The following is a 13306-nucleotide window of genomic DNA, read 5'->3' on the forward strand; positions in this document are numbered from 1 at the left end:
ACCAGAGACACAGGATATAAAGAAAACATTGAATCACTTCCTTCTCCTTCATATTTTCATGCATCTGGCTGTAACCATTCCTGTGTTTCCAGAATCATTCTTAAGTGGTAGCAATTGCATGCTCAGGCAAATGTACATGAAGAACCATTCAGCCATGCTTATTCTGGAAGCATCTTCCCATTTTAGGGGTTTCACTTAAAGCAAACTCTTTTATGCATTCTGCAGTCCATTTCCAGATCTTTCCCTTTTCATTTCATAAGCACGCAGAAGGTGCATGAAAACAGAGCTTGGATGAAGCTCCGTGTACCTTGGTGGTAGCTAAAAGGAAATATTTCTGGAAAAGTTGTGGAAGAGGGATAAGCACAGAATGATAATGTCCTCCTACTGTCTTCCTCCCATGATTCAGGCACCCCAAATGGCTGTTTGATTTATTGTGTGCCTAGTTAAAAAAAAAAAAATAATAACACAGCCTTTCATAGAATTCTTTTGATTGGAAAAGACCTTTAAGACCATCACGTTCAACTATTGACCTAAGATCCTTGTAGTCATTAAACCATGCCCAGAAGTGCCGTGCCTACATGTTTTGTTCACATCTCCAGGGATGGTGGCACCACCACCTCCATGGACAGCTTGTTCAATGTCTGACCACAGTAAAAAAGTATCCTAACATCCAATCTAATCCTCCCCTGGTGCAACCTGGGGCCATTTCCTCTCATTCTATCACCTGATACTAGGGGGGAAGACACCAGCAGGCACCTCAATACAGTCTCCTTTCAGATAGTTGTGGAGAGCAATGAGGTCTTCCTGGGACAAGAGATCCAGGTTTCCTTCAGCCCATGCAAGCCAAATTCTGATTTGTTATAGAAATTGTTGTTGACAATTCAAAATGGGTCTCTGCTTTCTGCAAACACATTTTTTTTTCTTTCTTCTTTTTAACCTTCCCACTTCTCAGCATGGCAATTTTTGATTAATCCAAAGGACCTTGTAAATCACCAGATGCTCACAATCCATCTGTTTTCAAAACTCCCAATGCTTAATTTGCAGTAAAATCTATTTGTCTTCCCTTCAGTTCCTTCTCTTTCCCTGTCTTATTTCCTTTCTTTCTCTCACATCTTTACTTAGCAAATGGAGGCACAGCTCTTCCCAAGTGCAATGGTTTGTAAACAGTGCCAATTAGACTTCTGTTCCAAACCTGGGACAGAGCAGAGAGAGTGCGTGAGAGATGTGCTGCATCACAAATGGGACTTACTAAATTACGCACGCCAAGACTCTACAAAAGCCTTATCAAACTCAGCAAAGGAAAAGAAAGCAAGCTAATTATCAGACTGCACCAGTAAATCAAAAGGAGCAGCCAAATGTATTTTAAAGTCAGATAATTAAGCCATAGTCTAGAAACAGGGGATTCCTGCCTGCATATTCAAGACTCTTTTAACCTCAAAGGCAAAAGGCAGTGCCATATGTAAGTTACCTTTATTATTTTGTCCTCTAGTGAAGAAAAAAATAGTCACAGTAAAATTGCCTGAGTGCTTTGCAAGGAGAAGACAAAATGCAACCTGATATCTTGATTGTCTGACAGTTTTTAAGTGAGTGGTTCTGGCAATCATGTTGGGAGAATTAGACAAAATACTTTCTTCTGAGTGGTTCCTTGATCTGAGACAATGCTTTTGGTGCAAGGGACATTAAAAAAAAACACTTTGCACACCAGTCAATGTATTGAGGTAAAGCTGCTCCTAAGTCACTTAAACCTTTGAAAATATTTCCCACTGACCATCACTGGCCCTAAAAATCTGTTTGTGAACATTGATATTTTCAGTCCAACTTTTCGCTCTGAATTTCAATTCATTTTTATGAGACATCAGGAGATGACAGAGGCTAAGAATAAGAAAGGAAAGCCCAGAGAAGAGAGACTGAACAGTGCTCGTAGGCGATATTCCTTCTCTTCAGTTTCTCAAAGCTGTCAGTTCCTTAGTGTGGACCTACATGTGCACCCCACAGTCCACTCAAGCACATACATACAGCAGTTGTGTTCATGAGAATAGAACTGAAGCCTAAGTGCAATGTGTTTTTGGCAACACTGGTCACTTTTCTTATGTATTTCTGCTTTCTTGTACAGAAGATTATGTTAATGTCATACAAGGCTTGGAGAAAACTATTCTCTGAATAGACTCTCGATTTGCAGCCTAAAATGTAATGAATACTTAGATAGAAACATGTTTTTGCATTTCTTTTAGTTTGAATGCTTTTTCTTTTTTTTTTCTTTTTTGTCCCCCCTGACCTTTTGCACTTTCTGAGACACCAAGTTCTACCTCTTTATATTTAACTTAGGATAGACAATATCCAGTGTGGATACTCATGAAGCTCCTGAGAACTGGACATTGCAACACAAGGCCTGAGAAAACAGTTTTTAAAGCAGAACTCAGAGCATAAATTTGAGTACCTTTGGTGCCATGGTCTAGTTGACTGGATAGGGCTGGGTCATAGCTTGGACCGGATGATGTTGGAGGTCTCTTCCAACCTGGTTGATTCTATGATTCAAAATTATCAAAGAACATTTAGAAAGGAACTTTTCTATAATAAAAACCAGACAAATGAACAAAAAATGGCATACAAATGATTAAATAATAGAATCATTAAGGTTGGAAAAGACCTCTAATTCATCAAGTCCATCTCTCAAACCAACATTACCATGACCACTAAACCACATCCTGAAGTGCCACATCAAAAATGCTTTTAATACCTCCAGGGATGGTGGCTCCATCACTTCCCTGGGCACCTTGTTCCAGTGCTTGACCATAGATGACTTAGGTAATTTAGCAGCTTAGTATCAAGTTATGCCTCTTTTTTCCCTTGTACAAGTTATACTCATGCATAGCTAAGAATATCTAGAAACATGTTCACATTATAATATGTGGAATAAAACACATTCTGCTGTGGTCAGGACACACAGAGTCCTATTAATTAATCCCATAATAGTAGAGGAGATGAAAGATGACCTCCGACATGAATCAAAACACAAGTAATACTTTGCTTTCACAGTAACCACATAAAATCTCTGGACAGGCTGAAAAGAAGCAGCAGCCATAAAGGTGTTTTTGAGTTCTGCTTTGTAGAAAATGGAGTTTTAAAGATATACATTGTGACTTCAAAAAAACCCAAACAAACAGCAGCAAAAAAAAAACCCCAGTATAAAATAAAGGTACTTGAGGATTTTCTATGACTGGGAAATGGAATTGCTCATGGTAAGGCTTTATCCTTCATTACTCACAGTTAACTTGCTATAATAAAAGTTTTAGGTTTTTATCACTGACAACTAAATTGAATCCTCACCCATGCTAGCTTCAGGAAGAGTATAAATTAAGCCCCACTCCCACCAAAACCCCAAAACCACATTAAAAAAAAGAAAAAACCCCACAAAACTTTCAGATCTAGTTATGGTCACATTAGAAAGCCCAGTTCCTAGGAGGATAGTTTTCTTTACCCGCATATTTCTCATACTGTGTTAAGGGGTTCTGTGGAGAATTAAATGTAGATTTCTAATTCGATCCATTCTCTGTCACTGATTTATTGCTGCCTCTGTGGCAAAGCATTTAACTGCACAAAAAGCAAGGGGAGTGAAGTTGAAATTTGCCAGTGCAAAATGTCTCTGTCATTTCAAGTGGACCTTGGACAAGAGCATGAAAAAATGGCTCCTAACACAACAGAACTGTCCAGCTTGCACAGAGGTCACTTTTACATGTGCAATTAGAACTTTTTGTCACTTTGAGGTCAAAGAATGAATCTTTTCAAAGTTGAAAAAGGCCGAGATGGAGAATCCACATTTAGTGTTTAACCACTCTCCCTGTCTAACTTCGAATTTCTGTGTTTCAGTTTGTATCCATAGCCTCTTCTGTCACTTCAAAAGAAATCTGTAGAATCAGTTTCTAGGTTTAGCCCCCTAGAATAGATCTGATGGCATGTGAAATATGAGCAGTGTTCTGTAGTGAGGATTGCAGTGAAATTATGGTAGTCTGCACTACCACTTTGATAAAGATCCTTTTATTGGATTTTTTTCCTGAGATTTTTTTTCCCCTTTTCCTTATTTTTAATATTGAGATCATAAAGGAAAAGGACAAGCTTGACTCTGATCCTTGTGTTCCTTTTCTCAAAGAAAAAGCCTGAATATCCCCTGAGTTTAGAGGAGCTAAATAGCCTTAAATATAAAACATCTTACTACTGCTGAGATAATTTTGCCTACAGATAAGAAGTTCTTTAACTGACAAGACAAATGTTGTAGACAAAGGCAAATAGAGCTCAGTAGAAAGAGAAAGAGCTCATAGCCACAAAAGGCACTTGTTGAATTGTGGGAATGATTCCAGAGAGTTTTGTCATTTGTCTGGATTCACTTCAGTTCAGAATCCTGAATCTGGCTTTACCTTCCAATCCCATAAGCAAGACTGTGATTGTGTCCATGCTTCTGTGAGATTTGTGCTCTACATCTAAGATAAAAACAGCAAAGGTTTGCACCCAGATTTTGCATAACAAAAACATTTTCATGGCACAAGAACTTCTGATATTAGCCACTGTGATGGGTTGGGTCTTACCCACCCCCCCCACACACACACTTTGGAAATCACCCAGACTAGACTCAGCAGCTCTTGAAATTGAATGAAGCTTTATATTTACAGCTTAGCACAATATACAAGCAGATATTTACAATATATATACAACTATATACAGAAATATACAAGGTAAAAGGTAATATAGAAACACAACTGCCCTCCCAGAAACCTGAGTCTCCAGGAGGGGCTCCCAACTGCCCTTCCACCTTCTCCCACCTCTCTACCTTACCCCAGATGTTGCCTTGTGCCCAAGGATGAATGCAGGGTTGGCCAAGGGAGTTAGGAAGCAAGTGGATTAATCAAGTTAGGATAGAGGGAGAGAAATGCAGCTCAAAGCCTGGACAGAGAGCAACTCCCTATCTGTGCTTGGATTCTTGCTCTTATACCTCTCATCAAGCCTATGAGTGAAGTAGACTTCACCATTGTTTCCATTTCACAGCCTGTAATCTAGTTCTTCTCACCAAAATATTCTAGCTAGCTTCATACTATCACAGCCCGTCATCTTCCTGCTAGGCTCTCCTCTTCATTCTCCACTTTGATCCCTGCATCAAACTGCTGAGGATTCTTCTGAAAGACTCACTGATGAACTATCCACCAATAACACACATTTTCAAGGAGGAGAACAGAAGGGGAGGGGAGAAGACAATAAGAGACATCAGTTTTAAACATGGGTTCAAATACTGTGATACAACCACTTTAACTATGTTTACTTGTCATCTGTAGTATGAGGATCAGTATCATGGGGAAAGGAGAAATGAACAAGAGCAATTTGTAAGTATTTTCACTCTCCAGGCTTTAGTTTAGAGGGAAGGAAACTGACACCTTGACAGGAAAATATAACACTGCTGGTTGACCGAATGGCTTCCTTAAATTTCCCTGCAAGAAGATACACAGCAGAAATTTTACTTTGCAGCACAAACCTTTCATGACATAGTGCTGTGTACACAGTTTCATCCATTGGTCATGAGGGTGAAAAAAAGAGACAAACAGAAAAAAGAAAAAAACCATAAAACAGCCAGGAAACTCCTTCAGCACGCCAAAGGCTGTTTACCTGATTGTTCCACATAGAGATACAACCAGAAAATGACAAACCTTAAAACTTAGCTGGTTTTAGCACTATTTTAGGCACAAATCCCTAATCTTGACTGCTGCCCTCACATTCCTGGTGAGTGAAATCTCACATGGGGTTGAGGTTTTAAAGAACCTTGAGACCCAAGTGTTAATCACTTTTTAAAGTTCAAGGATGAGTTTGGTACTTGTGTAGTCATAATCCCAGAGAAAATCCTGATGCTGGAAATGATCCCTATCACAACTCCGGCTAAAGCACAAAGGTTTTGTAGCAGAGTGCAGCAAGCTCTGTGATCAGCTTGGATGGTTACTCAGCTCGTACTTCTTGCACACACTCAGCATCTTTCCAGAAGGATTCACAATTGAAAAAAAAATCACCACTGAGATGACTATTTTGAACTACAAGCTAACACAATATCTATGTGATGGAGCCACCAGCTAGATGAAGGCATCCAAGCCTTCATCCAAAGTATAAATAACAATCCAGAGCTACAAGACACAGAAGAGCTGTGTACAGGAAAACATTTTTCAAAGTGATAGCAAATTGATAGAGAAAATGAAATTAGAAGCTGAAATAAAAACAGAGGGGAATATAACAAGGAAGTGTCACACGGATGTGAGATCCTAGTTAAAACAGCAATTTAAAAATAGTTTAAAGTTGTAGGAGAAAAACATAATGATGGGAAAGGAAGAGCAATAACACAAAGTAACAGCTGTGGACATAAAACTAATGTTTGAAAAGTAATCATATGCTTACACTTTACATTGAAAGAAGGCCTATTTCACAAGTGATAACACATACTCAGAAAATGTTCACCACAGTATCTATGCTGAGATCATGGACCAAAAACTGCTTTCTGCAATCAATTGTAAGTGGGATAACGAAGCCATGAGCCATGATTTTAAACTCCTCATTTCACGTCCTATGAAGGCATTATCGAGCCTGCTGTGTGATGCCTAGCAGAATTTTCGGTATTTGGTAATGATTGGTTTGGCTTGGTAGAAACAACAGTTAAGCATGAGTTTCACTACTCACTGGATGCTGCACTCATGTGGGATGAGAGACTCCTAGCATCTACTTGGAAACATTTCACAGAATTACAGAATCATTAAATAGTTTCATTTGGAAAAGACATTTAAACTCATCAAGCCCAATCAAAAACCTAGCACTGCCAAGTCACCTCTAAACCATGTCCCCAAGCACCACATCTATATGTCTTTTCAACTCCTCTAGAGATGGGGATTCCACCACTTCCTGAACATCCTGTTCCAGGGCTTTACAACCTTCTTGGTGAAGAAATTCTTCCTAATGTGCAACCTAAAGCTCCTCTGGCACAACTTCAGGCCACTTCCTCTTGTCCTTACACTTATAACTTAGTTGAAGAGACCAACATCCACATTGCTACAGTCTTCTTTCAGGGAGAAAGTAGAAAGCAACAAGGTCACCCCTCAGCCTCTCTCTCTCTAGACTAACCAACCCCACTTCTCTCAGTTGCTCCTCACAAGACCTGTTCTCCTGACCCTTCACCGTCTTCGTTGCTCTTGTCTGGGTGTAATCCATAACCTTAATATGCTTCTTGTAGTGAGGTGCCCAACGTTGAACCCAGTATTCAATGTGCACTCTCCAGTGCTGAGAGCAGAGGGACAATCCTTTCCCTAGTACTGCTGGCCACAGTATCTCTGATACAGGCCAAGACGCCACTTGCCTTCTTGGACACCTGGGCACACACTTGCTCATATTCAGCCAACAGTCAGTCAACACCCCAAGTCCTTAATAACTTCTTCCTCTGGTGAAATTTTAAAAGTCAAGTCAGCCCATGCTCCCAGATATCTCAGAGTATCATGACTGTCCTCCTGGCAGCATTGAGTGACATACGTGAAGAATAGAGAGGCAAAGAACTGAAAACACACATGTATGTTTTGCTTTTCCTTTTCTCTATCTTCCTTGCTGCAGATATTCTTTTCTGTGTCCATGTTTGAAAGTGTCTAGATGCATGTTCATCTAGTAAAGCTCAGACATCTTCCACTGGATTTGCTCTTTTCCTTCCCATAGAACGGAAACTGCTTTTGTGAAATGGTTCTTCACAAGAGAGAAGTTTGGAAACTTTTTCTATCCACTTAGCACTTGTAAAAGCTAAGTATTAAATGCTAAGCACTTAGTCCTTATTAATGTACAATTCGCAATTGAAACACTGGTCCAATATCCCTGGAAACCAGAAACTTGAGGTCTGCATTAAAATTTTAGGAAAGGTACTTAAATGCACATTTTTTACTTTGGGAGCAGGGAAAACTTATATGGCAACTATCACAACAGAGTCCTTTACATTCATCATGTTTTTGGAAAGCTCCATTTGAAGCGAGATGACAAAATGACACAACCTGGTTTTGTAAGACATTTGACTTTCAATACCATGGCTGTTGTCATAAACAGTGTGGGAAAATCTGATATGAGGTTTGAGTCACTCAAGCAGTTTTCTACTAAAAATGTTGCAGGGTCTCAGTCCTTAGACTGGTGAATATATAATTTAGGTCATGGGTTAACCATAGCCTTCATTGTCATAAACAACAATCTAAATGAATTTTGTCCTCATAGACTTCAAAGCACACAATTTTATTAGATATTATCGACAAAAAAATTGAGATTTGGCTGGAGAAGTGACCAATGTGGAAGATCAAATCTGTTAAAAAAAGACAGGTTGTCCTGGTAAGAAAGAATCAGAAACATGTTAAAGATGCAAAAGCCAAATTCAGTGTATTCAAATCAACGTTTACCAGTGATCACTGCATGACAGCTTCTGTGACCATGACTCACTGACTTAGGAGTCATGTTGCTTTAAATGTTCTCTGTCATCTCTGTATTTGTCACTTTGACAACAATTTAGATTAGATTAAGCATGAATTAATATACATGAAGTCCAGGCAGTTATTAGGTATGAAGTGTTTCTGGTATAGAGGATTAATTTAAAGAGCAGCAGTGTACGTGCCAACATAATTAACAAAGTAATGCCATCATGCCAGTTAGTACTTTCCTCAAGTGAGAATTTTATGCTGCTGTATTTCACTGTGGAAAAACTAATTTACTGCATGTCTGCAACAAGCAACAATAAAGCTCATATATATTTACAAATAAATCTTCCAAGAAATGAAATGCTTGGGAAATTGCAGGTAATCATTTTCCATTGTTGAGTGTATATTCAGGGCTATGATTTAGAGATTACCACATCCTTCCAAAAATAGCTCTCAGAGTGGAGCGGGGGGTGATCAGCCACAGCAATAACTGAAGCATCATCTCTGCAGCAGGGCTTGAGGTAACAGGAATGTATTAGAAAATACAGAATGGTCATTACTTCAGAGTGGTCATAGGTGGTGGTTCACAGAATCATAGAATCACTAAAGTTGGAAAAGACCTCCAAGATCTTCAAGTACAGCCATCAACTCAGCATCACCATGCTTACTAAACCGTGTCCTGCAGTGCTGTGCCTGTGCGGTTTTTGAACAGCTGTAGGGATGGTAACTTTGCCACCTCCTTCCGCAGCCCATTCCAATGCCTGACCACTCTTTCAGTAAAGAAATTATCAGATAATTATTTTTTGCTTGAAAGAGATCTTTAATGCTACCAACACATCAGCAAACTTTTTCTTAATACAGGTGATGCAAATACAGCTGCAGAGCTTTCAGTAAAGTCAGCCTGAGGATTTTAAATGATTGAAATAGCTAAAGTAACCCCAAAGGTTGCTAGACTAGGAGATTTACATGATGATAACCATGAAAGTAACAAATATGATTTTTTTTCTGTCTAGCATATACGTAACTCTTGAAGTTACCATGTAAAGTGACAGTACATTTACGTACTTTAAGGTATAGGCATAGGATATTTGAGTATGAAAGCAATATTTTAATCAGAATAACATTCTTGCTCACCATAACTCTGTTATTACACAGATAGAATTGCCTTGGGTAACTGAGTTCCTCCATTAAGTACCACCTTTTATTAGCAGGAAAAATGAATGTAAGGGAGTCCTTTCAGTTTTATAAATTATTTGCAATTCTTAATTACTCTTAATGCAACCATTATTTCTTGTTGTAGCACCACGGATATGCACAGCACATACAGAAATTAAATTTTAAGCCATTTCTAAGATATTATGAGGTAAAGCACTATGCTGTCTTCATAAGTTCATTCTTTATTTCCTCACTTTATTGCTGTGAAACCTGGCACTGCATGTCTCCTTAGGAAAGTTGCTATGAAATAAGAGAAATAAGGGGTGTTTAGGAATTAAGAATTGACTTTAGCATACTTATGGAATCGATAGCCCTCTGAAAATTCACCCAAGGAAAGAATTTGATGTTTTGCATTTATTGCTGCTGAAGGAATTATGCACCGAGTGCTCCTTAAGACCACCTAAAACGTTCAAACTATAGAATTCACAAGTTCTTCGTTGTGCTGAATCTGTATGAGGAGTGGTAGTCTGTGAAAACAGTGTTTGGATGTGGTACACCTCAAACAGACAAGCTCACCGTGCTGTTTCTGCATGCAAGGGATACATTCTGCCTTTGACATCTGTGGTCTCACAGAAGACTTCTGCAGGAATGTAAGAGTTCCTACTAAAGGAAGTCCTGAAATGGCTGTGTTCCTACCTGCTACTTTATCCCATGGCATGAACCTCCTTAGAGACACCTTATTGCTGGCAAACTTTGCTTCTTGATTTGTCTTCAGTACTTCCTAAATTGATAGCAATAAGCTTAAGGAGTTGTCAGGGAAAGAAACAAGGAAACTGTTTCTGGATCAGTGCCAAGGTAAAGTGGTGATGTGCATGCTAAGAAAAAAAAAAAGCATCTATGTAGATATATGGAGGAAATTAAATACATAATTCAAGAGAAAACATTCTTGGAGGAAAAAAAAGGCACTGAGACTGAGTGTTCGTTATTTCTAGTTCATCAAAAAATAATTGTTACATTTTATTGTTCTTATGGATGAAGATTCTAAAGTACTTCACAAGCATTAGCAAATTGACTTTCCCAGCATTGCAGGCAGGAAGTTAAGGATTAGTATCTGAACTAAATGCATGGAGAAAGAGACTGTAAATTCTTTCTTGGAACTCTTATTTATACAAAAGGCCCCATATATATACATGTAAATCATTATATGTAGAACTATAGAGTTGTTTTACTCAGAAAACACCTCTAAGACCATCAAGTCCAACCATTAACCAGAGCACTGCCTAATCCAACATTAAACCATGTCCCTCAGCATCATACCTACACATCTTTTCACTACCTGCAGGGATGGTGACTCAGCTGTTTCCCTGAGCAGCCTGTCCCAGGGCTTGACAAAACTTTCACAATATCCAACCTAAACCTGTCTTGGTACCACTTGAGGCCACTTCTTCACGTCCTAATGCTTGTTATTTCAGAGAAGAGACCAACCCTCACTTCACTACAACCTCCTTTCAACTAGTGGCAGAGAGCTAGAAGGTCTCCCCTCAGCCTCCTCCTCCAGGCTGAACAACCCCAATTCTCTCAGCCATTCTTCTCCAGACCCTTGACCAGTTCTGTTGATCTTTGGATGCACTTCAGTATTTTAATGTGCTTTTTGTAGCAAGAAGCCCAAAATTGAACTCAGTATACAAGACACAGTCTCACCAGTGCCAAGAACAAGGGAACAATCACTTCTCTGTTCCTGCTGGTCACAGTGTTTCTGATATGGCGGGGTTGAAATACAGTTATCTTTGTTAATAACCAAGATGCTGAAAGGCTCATTTTGTAAACCCCCATAGTTTTGGCAGTAGTTGTTAAAGAGCATTGAAGCAGATAATACTTTTTAAACTTCTGTTTACATTTGTCTGAAGATTCAACTATCCATCATTTATATGTGAAGATATTCTCTAAGTTGTGAGAACAAGAAATGTCTTTCAGTTCTTATTTTACTTCCCTGGATGTAGATGGTGATAGACTTTATATTTGAGAATATGGGAGAACTTTGTCTTTTTTTTTTTCCTGAAAAAATGTAGCTTTGACTAAATGCATATGTATATGAAAACTAATCTGGAGCTACTAGCTACTTTTGCCAGAAATAAAATGTGTTTTTAACTTGCAAATGTTCAGGCTTTTCCAACAAGATTCTGAAAAGTTACTGAAACAAAATTGACATCTGGCAGTGAAAATGTGTATTTTATTGAAATTTTAGTTTTTTGTGAAAGTTCAGGCACAGAATGCATGCCCAGATCTGCTGAGGACACAGGACAGTTATGGTACGTGGCCTGTGTCAGAGATAATGTGGCCAGTAGTACTAGGGAAAGGATTGTCCCTCTGCTCTCAGCACTGGAGAGCATGTACAATGAATACTGGGTTCAGTGTTGGGCACCTCACTACAAGAAGCACACTGAGGTTATGGATTACACCCAGACAAGAGCAACGAAGACGGTGAAGGGTCAAGAGAATAGATCTTGTGGGGAGCAACTGAGAGAAGTGGGGTTGGTTAGTCTAGAGAGAGGGAGGCTGAGGGGTGTTGCTTTCTACTTTCTCCCTGAAAGAAGACTGTAGCAATGTGGATGTTGGTCTCTTCAACTAAGTTATAAGTGTAAGGACAAGAAGAAATGGCCTGAAGTTGTGCCAGAGGAGCTTTAGGTTGCACATTAGGAAGAATTTCTTCACCAAGAAGGTTGTAAAGCCCTGGAACAGGATGTTCAGGAAGTGGTGGAATCCCCATCTCTAGAGGAGTTGAAAAGACATATAGATGTGGTGCTTGGGGACATGGTTTAGAGGTGACTTTGCAGCACACATGTCATTATGTATGACTTCACAGTGAGACTGCAGAGGTCACAGACCTTTTCACACCTACAATGCTGTATTTTTAAATGCAGAATTAAACTTCCACATGTTAAATCATATAAAAAAAAAATCCACCTTCCAACTCAGAGAAGCAGGAGAATTTAGCTCATCTTCAACATTCTCTTAGGTATTAAAAGTAAATAAGAAATAAATAAGATGCCTTACGAGGCTAACCTGAACAGTCTTTTTTTTGTTATGATAGTTATTATTGACCAAAGAAGACTGCTATTGGGGAAGAACCTATCTATGAATAATGAAGGGTCTCCTTTTGCATTCAATTTCCAGATGCTTTGTGATTAAATGGAGGTTGTTCATGAAATACTAATAAAAAACCGCTGACAGTGTAAATCAACCAGAACCAATCTTCTGCTTTCCCAGGCATTACTGTAAGAAAATTAATTCTCTGCACCCAAAAACAAGCCCTCTATCTCAAAGTAAATTGATAAACTGTGTTTCAGCTCCTGTGTAATTAGAAATAATAGTTCCCATTCTTTTGAGTGAGTGACAGAAGCAGGGCTGATGGGTTACCATCGTCTGTTGCTGAGATACGTGCTTTGTGTTTCCCCCAGCCTGTACTTCCTTGCCATATGAAATCTCAACAAGTAATGCAGCACCTTTTTATCTGGCCTTTTTGAGAGCACTTGAACTTTAGACTCTGCAGTTCCCTTACCTGTGACACAAGACAGAGGGTTGTGCTGGTCACATCACTGAGGAGGACTTTTCTATTGTACATCAAGGCATGGTTAGAAGACATGAGCCCTGAAGAACAACAAGGTGTTTCTACCTCCTTCCCAAATCCAACCCTCAGG

The sequence above is a fragment of the Pogoniulus pusillus genome, chromosome 14 (genome assembly GCF_015220805.1).
Source record: "Pogoniulus pusillus isolate bPogPus1 chromosome 14, bPogPus1.pri, whole genome shotgun sequence".
Lineage (NCBI taxonomy): Eukaryota > Metazoa > Chordata > Aves > Piciformes > Lybiidae > Pogoniulus > Pogoniulus pusillus.